This window comes from Macrobrachium nipponense, chromosome 1 (assembly GCF_015104395.2).
Source record: "Macrobrachium nipponense isolate FS-2020 chromosome 1, ASM1510439v2, whole genome shotgun sequence".
NCBI classification, from domain to species: Eukaryota; Metazoa; Arthropoda; class Malacostraca; order Decapoda; family Palaemonidae; genus Macrobrachium; species Macrobrachium nipponense.
In genome coordinates, this window is record NC_087200.1 from 181,618,404 (window position 1) to 181,626,846 (window position 8,443).

Below are 8,443 nucleotides of genomic sequence, written 5' to 3' on the forward strand. Positions count from 1 at the left end.
CAGGACTCTCTCTGGCTCTTGTCCGATGAACTCTGCTAACCCCTTGATTTCAAAGGTTTTTGGCCAGGGTGGGTTAGATGGGTTCTCATTCTTCGCTAAGAAATTAGGATCCAAGGAGCACCACTGCACTGTGTCCTCTGAAACCCACATATTTACTAATTGCCTGAATTTCACTCCCTCTTTCTTTGCCGTGGCAAGAGCAATTAGGAAAATCGCCTTTCTAGTAGTCTCTCTCAATGAGGCAGCATGCAGAGGTTCAAAGGGAGCCGACATCAAGAACCTTAGCACTACATCAAGGTTCCATGATGGAACCTTCGGTTGTGAGTAACTTTGGTTGTCTCAAACGATCTCAAAAGATCGTGAAGATCTTTATCATTTGTCAGGTCTAATCCTCTGTGACGGAAGACAGCTGACAGCATACTCTTGTATCCTTTTATTGTGGGCACTGCTAGTTTTTGTCCACATTTCTCAAAGCAGGAGAAACTCAGCGATTTGGTTCACAGAGGTCGTGGAGGAGGAAATACCTTTCTTCCTACACCATCTCCTGAAGACAGCCCACTTCGACTGATAAACTGCTCGAGAGGAAGCTCTTCTCGCATTGGCAATAGCCTCTGCCACTGATCTTGAAAAACCTCTCGCTCTGGCCAACTTCTTGATAGTCTGAACGCAGTCAGACTCAGAGCGGAGAGGTTTCCGTGGTACCTCTCGAAGTGGGGCTGTTTGAGAAGATCGGCTCTCTCTGGCAGGGTTCTCGGAAGTCTACCAGAAGAGACATGACCTCCGTGAACCAATCGCTTGAGGGCCAAAAGGGGGCGATCAGAGTCATTCTCGCTCCTGGCGACGCCGCAAACTTAGTTGTTACCTCTCCTAAGAGTTTGAGCGGGGGAAGGCGTACATCCATCCCAGCCCCTCCAGTCCCATAGGATGGCATCTACCGCTATTGCTTCCGGATCGAGAACTGGAGAGCAATAAATCGGAAGCCTCTTCGTTTTTCAAGGTTGCGAAGAGGTCGACTAGCGGCCGTCCCCACAACTTCCATGCAATCTTGACAAACTTCTAGATGTATGGGTCCATTCTGTGGGAAGCATCTGATGTGACGGCTTAAAAGATCCGCTCGAACATTTTGTATTCCTGAAATGAACCTTGTTAGGATCACTATGTTTCGAGCTTTCGCCCATAGAAGGATGTCTCTCGCTATCATGAACAGTGATCGAGTGTGTGTCCCCCCCTGCTTTTTGATGTAAGCGAGAGCCGTAGTGTTGTCCGAGTTGATCTGGACAACTCGGCCCACCATCGTTCTTCGAAGAACTGAAGAGCCAACCGAATAGCTCCAAACTCTTTTAAGTTTATGTGCCAGGACCTTCTGTTCCCTCTCCAGAGGCCTGACACTTCCTCCTTTTCCTAGTGTTGCTCCCCAGCCCACCATGGAGGCGTCTGAGAACAACACTAGGTCGGGGCTCAAAAGCTTGAGGGACATTCCTTCCGAGAGTTTTTGATCGGATCTTGCCACCACTTCAGTTGATCCTTGACCGCTTTTGAGATAATCAAAGTCGAGTCTAGATTCTTTTTGTCTTCCAGTTTTCCGCATAAAAAACTGGAGTGGCCTGAGGTGCAACCTCCCAAGGGAAACAAAACTTCTCCAGCGAAGAAATGGTTCCCAAGCAGACTCATCCATTCCTTCGCCGAGCATGTTTCTTTCCCTAAGAAGGCTGACACTTTCTCTAAGCATCTCTGCTGACGTTCCTTTGATGGAAAAGCTTGAAAAGCCGCTGAATCCATCTGAATCCCCAGATACACGATGGACTGCGTGGGGATCAGATGGAACTTCTCGTAATTTACTATAAGGCCCAGGGCCTTTGTCAGCTGTAATGTCGTCTGAAAGTCCTCAGGCACCTTGACTTCGAAGACGACTTGATTAGCCAGTCGTCCAGGTAGAGCGCGATCTCTTATCTTTCCGATAGGGTGAAGCCATTTCGCCCACATTCCGCCATGCGGAAAGTAAAAGTAAAAAACCATCATCGCCGTACTCCAGGACCAAAGCACAGAGCCCTGAACTGGAAAAGACCTGCCCTTTTAAGGCACGAACCTCAGGAACTTCCTTGATTGAGGATGGATCGGGACGTGGAAATAAGCATCTTGAAGGTCCAATGACACCATCCAATCCCCTGGTCTCAAGGCCCCTAGCACAGGACTGAGAAGTTTCCATCCTGAATTTTTCTTTCTTTACAAAAAATGATTCAGTCTGCTGACGTCTAGGACAGGTCTCCATCCCCCAGACTGCTTCGGAACCAGGAATAACCTGTTGTAGAAGCCTGGGGAATCCAGCATCAGGACTTCCTCTACGGCCTTCTTTTCCAACATTTGATCTAGAAGGTCGAGTAAGATCTGTTGCTTCTCTGACTGGTATGCAGGTGACAGGTCTATCGGCTTCGTGCTCAAAGGAGGCGCAGAGAGGAAAGGGATCTTGTATCCTCTCTCGATCACATCTAGGGTCCAGGTGTCCGCCCCTATCGTCCTCCATGCCTGAGCAAATAAGGTGAGTCTCGCACCTACAGGTGCCTGAAGGGCAGAAACGTCAATTTTTTCCCTTCTTGATAGAAGAGATCTTACCTCTGAACGACCCCCTTCCTCTCGAAGAACCTCTAGAGGAAGGTGCTCCACGAAAGGGCTTAAATTTCTTCTTGGGTGCTGGAGCTGTTGAAGTAGAAGCCTGAGGAGTAGGTCGTCTGGAAGATTGAGTCAAGAGGTCCCTTGTTGCTTTTTCTTGCAAGTTTACCGACAGATCCTTAATCATGGACTGCGGAAATAGGTGCGTAGAGAAGGGGGCGAATAATAACTCCGCTTTCTGAGCGGGAGAAACTGCTTTCGCCGCAAAACTACAATAGAGAGCTCTCTTCTTTAGTTTACCTGTAGCAAAATGAGATGCTAACTCATCAGAGCCATCCCTTACTGCTCTGTCCATACAAGCTAATACACTCGAAAGCTCTTCCAGCGAAATCGAATCTTGACTCCTCGATTGTACATCCAAAGCCCCGAGGCACCAATCTAAAAAGTTGAACACCTCTAGCGTCTTAAATAACCCCTTGAGGTGATGATCTGTCTCCGTCATTGTCCAGGAAACCTTAGCCGATGACAAATAAGACCTCCTTGGAGCGTCCACCAAATAGGCGAAATCTCCTGGAGAAGAAGACGGTGCTTTCAATCCTGCTTCTTCCCCTGTTTCGTACCAGATCCCAGCTCTCCCTTTCAGTCTAGATGGAGGAAGTGCAAACGAAGTCTTCCCTTTAACCTTTCTTGAATCCATCCAATCCTGGACTCTCTTAAACGCTCTCTTCGCAGAGAGCGAAGTGGCCATCTTAACGAAGCCAGGAGCCTTCCTGGCCTTCGATGAGGCAAATTGTGAAGGTGGAGAGCAAGGAACGGACGCTTGAAAATTATCCGGGAACAATTTCTTAAGTAAATCCGTCAACGTCTTATAGTCTGACGACGCTGACTCATTTGGTTCGTCATCATCCGTAGGGCAGAGATCACTAGACGAATCCTTCTCTCGGTCATCAGCGCCCTTCAAAGATCGCGATGAATTGTTTGACACATTTTAATTATGTGAAAACATCCTGGACGCTTCAGACTTCAACTGTTGATCGTCCTGGCAAGCGTCCCGATATGTAAGGCGCCGCGCGTTCTGAGAAGCGTCCTGCTGAGCGTCCTGATGTGTAGGACGCCATGCGTCCTGAACAGCGTCAGCTCGAGCGTCTTGTTGAGCTCCTGATGTGTAGGACGCCGTGCGTCCTGAACAGCGTCAGCTCGAGCGTCCCGCGCGTCTTGAAAAGCGTCTTCTCGAGCGTCCTGGTAAGCGCTTCGTTGCTTAAGACGCCGAGCGTGATCATCAACATGCAAAGCTTGAACTTTCGATATGGATCCTTGAGCGTTCTCGGCCTTTTGACAAAGATGCCGGCCGCCTGTGCGACAACTCACGTCTCTGTCAAATTCGTCTCTCCTAGACGCCCTTTCATGAGGAAACGTAATCACGTTCTCTAATGCGTCGGCTACTAGGTGGAGGAGACTCAAAGGCCGAAAAACGCGGAGAAGGAGCCGGGGACTGCCTAGTCCTCTTAACAGGCAGCCACCTATCCTTCCTCCGATGACTAGTTTTTGCCTCCTTTCTCTCAAAATAGGAAGCTAACTGTTTTCTGCATTTCCCAAAGCATTTTCCCTTGATAGGGAAACGTTCTCGATCAGGAGAAGGACTTATCCTGTGTGAGGAAGATGGGCGAGGGGATGCCCTTTCCTTCAACTCAGGAACATGCTTAGAGCGACTTGGACGCTCGAAAGAGTCCTCCCCTGATGAATCTTGTTCCTTTTCTGTGGCGGAAAAGCTTCAAAATCTTCAGGTGATGAATCTACGTTATGATCAGAAGGACGTGAAGCGTCCTCTTCTCTGAAACCTCTCTTAAGAGGGCGACAAGGGCGACGGCCGCCTGTGCGACACCTTGCGCCCCTGCCGCTCTCCCCCTGAGAGGTCTTCCGAGCGTCCCAACCTCGGCGAGGAGAGGAAGTCTCGGAGAAGAGAAGCCAGCTCTTTAAGTATCCGTGCCGTGCACGAACACCGGCAGCCTGAGATTCGTCCTCAGTTTCTGCCGAAGGGACGTCAGACCCGGTCCATTTAGATCCCGTAACCCTCCTTCGGCTTTTGGCTTGCCCTCTCCCTAAGGCCTGGGAGTCCGGCAGGGGCCTAGGCCTAGAGGCATTATGGGACCGATCTGACGCCCCCTCCACAACACTAGATGCACTAACACTTTTATTTGTAATTCACGATTTGCTTGTAAGAGCTAATCACTTTAGATTCCAAGGCGCGGAATTGACTCCATGATCGTAAATAATACGCTTCCTTCTGCAGACACTTCCTGATTGTTCAGAGGCAATACACGGTTAGGTTTGATTACTACGGAGGATTAATGATACAATTCTACCTTGACTTCTATTCACAGAAGCACTCCTAGAGGAAGACCTCCTGATTCTATCACGCTCAAGCTTTCTCACGTAAGAATCATATGCCTTCCATTCAATTTCAGTCAATTGCTCACACTCGATGCATCTATCATTCAACATACATACATGACTACGACATTTCGAGCACACTGAATGAGGGTCTACCGAAGCTTTCGGCAACCTCACCTTACATTCCTGTACCTTACACACCCGGAAGCTAGACAGATCAGATCCAGACATCGTAATCAAAGAAAAGTCAAAGCCAAATCCAAATCAAATCACTATCACGTATGCCAAGCCAACAAGCCAAATCAAAACCAAAAGTCAATCATAATACTCAAGTTAGCACAAGAAGTTTCAAAATCCTAGGCGGAGGTCTGTAAACAGTTGTTTACCGACCGGCGACAGAGAAAAATCTGAATAGAAAATGGGAATGATTCCTGATATCCGCCTCCCAGTGGCGGGAATGGGTACTAACCACTGCGTGTGCCGGGAGTTTTGAAATTCTGTCGGACGTCGGAGAATACAGCTATATATATATCTGCCAGGTAAGTTTCATGAACAAAATTGCATTTTTCCTAACTATACAAACCTGAGGTCCTTTAACAATAGGAAGTAGCTAGCGGCAGCTGGAACGGTCGTAAGCTTCGAACAAGGGGCGAGAACGGTAGTTTAACTGCTTGTCCGACAGCGCGCGCATGGGAGGTAAACAAATCACTTTTGCTTTTGGCCCATGCAAATACGCAGAGTGAGGGGTGGCATGAGGGACTATATGTAAAGGACCTCAGGTTTGTATAGTTAGGAAAAATGCAATTTTCGACAAATTGTCATTTGTTCCGATACGTAATACAAACCATCGGTCCTTTAACAATAGGAAGACTCACTTCTTGGTGGGAGGAATCTGAGTCTTTGATGAACAGACTGGTGTTCGTCCATCCCTGGAATGCCTCCCTGGTCATAAGAGCGAGGGAGGGATCCAAGCCTCTGTCCGATTGATCGGGGTGTGCACCGCAGGATCGATGGTCAGACCTCTGGGCCGAGTACTAAGAGAGAGGCAAGCATATCTCTTCGTACCAGCAAGCAAGAACTTGTTCCTGTTTGCAAGAGGCAACATAAAGTATGGGTTGTCTCAAGCTGGCATCCACTTCCTCCCCCTTGTTGGAGGAAGTGGTGGATATACGCTCCTATCCCTAGTGAAAGGGATAAGATGGGGCTCTGTTGAGTAGCTCACATGCATCTTGTCCTTATCCAGCAGGGTGACGACCGTGTCCCTCTAACCACAGGTAGAGGGGAAGAAAAAGATGGGAAGAGGAGCCAGTCACACTCTCATTCACTCATCCATTCTTACTGTCACACCAGGACTCGATGCTGTTCAGCCTGCGAGGGTCTGGGTTCGCTACATAACGTGTTGAGCATCCACCACGGGTCCCAAGGAAAAAGATCCAAGGACCTGTGGGCAATATCCCGAAGGTAGAAGGAGGGGCATGTGGTCTGGTTGGACCAGACCCCCGCCTTTAGTACCTGCGCCATGGAGAAGTTCTTGCGGACAAGGCAGCATCTCCTTCGCATCGAGGCGGTGAAGTCCATTAGGGAGGGGATTGTGAACGACTCCGCAACCAAACGTCAGGACCGAAGGGTTGGTTCGAGTTAATTCGCTAAACGGAAGTTCGGTACGAAATCGAGCGTCACGGATCCCCATCCCCTGGATGCTTGACTTCGCAGGAGAAGTCATGCAGTTCCTCAGAGGAAAAGAAGGGAATAGTCGTATGACCTATCCCTCTTCTCTACTTCGGTGATGTCCAGTACCCATACTGGTCTGTCCGTTTGCCACGAAGTCTCTCGGATCCTCCTATCCCCCATGCAGCGAAGTTCTTGGTAGTGGATAGGACACCGACACTCCATGGTGGTTGTCGATGGTATGGGTACTGTGACAAGCTATTAAAATGAAAGTAATGATTGCTCTGTAACAACCGAACTAAGTCAACAGCGTAGTTCGTAACTGACTCGGGAGCTCTGACAGCTGCTGACTGACTGCGTTCGGTAGGAGGCAAGTTGTCCAAGCATCCGAGTAAGTCACGTGACCTTCGCCTTTAAAGGGTTATGCCGAGAGACCAAACAATAATGTATTTGTTTGTCACCAATGCCGGACAGCGAGGTGATGATTCTCTTAAGGCATGTGCCCAACAGGCGAAAGTCAATTGCCTTCTAGAGACCGAGGTCCCTGAAGGCAAAACATCTTATATAGTTGTAGAATCTCATCTAATGGAAAAGAAACAACACTATGTACCGTTGAAGACGAAGGTAGATATTGAATGCAACCTACGTCTTCACAGACGAATCGAGAGAAGGATTCTCCAATATTCTGAACCTGTGCTTACAAATGACTGAAAACGCTAACCGCTATTTCATTGCCTGTCCGTGTGAGGAAGTCGTTAGTTGACCAATGAAAGCGGGGCGTTCTTCAGTAATGAAAACACAGGGGAAAGCCGCCTGAGAACTGCTTCTCATGGGTCTGAACATTTGGAAGTAGAGCTGTCAGGTCGGAGAGTAGGCGATGTCTTTTGACACATCTGTTAATTCGGGTTGAACAATGAACAATTGTACACCTACGATATGAGATATTTTGAAGACAAACTCAGATGTCTGCAAAATCATTCGCATTATCGCAGTGCAATGCAGCGGGAGACTTGTACAGACTTCTGTTACCGTGCGGTAAACAGAAAGATGAAAGAGTCCAAGAGATATCTCTGTTGAAAATTCTTGCAAGTTTCGAAGGCGATGGAAGATCTATCGTCCACAGCAGTAGATGGTCCTTCATTATTGCGAGAATCCCCGTTAATCAGAGACCTAAGTCCATGATTGTTGGGCAGAGATACGGTTCGGTAGTCAATCAAGCAGGGGAGAGAGAGAGACATAACTAACCGTGCATCTCGGAGGCCCAGCTGATACTGAGTTGCTATCAGCAGTTCAATACGCAGCAGCTGAAGCCTGAGCTCTCGCTGACGTCGTCATCCTGAGTTGCCAGGTAATCCATTATTCCACGAAGGAATGCGTTCGGCTAGAAACCACCGAGCATAAAAGATATGCTTGAGCAATTATATTTAGGCGAAACGAATTTCGATAAATATAAAAGTTGAAATGGCGTTGTCGTGACAAAACCATAAGTATAATAAAATTGAAACTGAAAACTCCTGGGGGGTTGCAGGCAACCCCGCGTTGCAGTTCAATTAGAATACTTCTCTTCTAAGTCGCAATCCGTAGATTAACTAGGATATGCGCCTACCCCTCGGACAATTCAACTGCTTAGTAGAATCATGTCGCGAGGTTAATATACGTAGTATATTTGTAGGATTCTGAACAACGATCTCCATCCTAAATTCTTTCCTTCAAGAAAACAAAATAAGGATTGGAGATCGACCACCTTCGATCTCTATCAAAGAGAGTGAAGGAGAAG

General features: G+C 48.1%; 1 pseudogene; it reads right to left on the reverse strand.

Annotated features, from left to right (window-relative positions):
• Window positions 1–7,918, reverse strand: part of LOC135220067 (uncharacterized) — a 45,321-nt pseudogene extending 37,403 nt beyond the window's left edge.
• Between the last annotated feature and the right edge of the window lie 525 nt (window positions 7,919–8,443).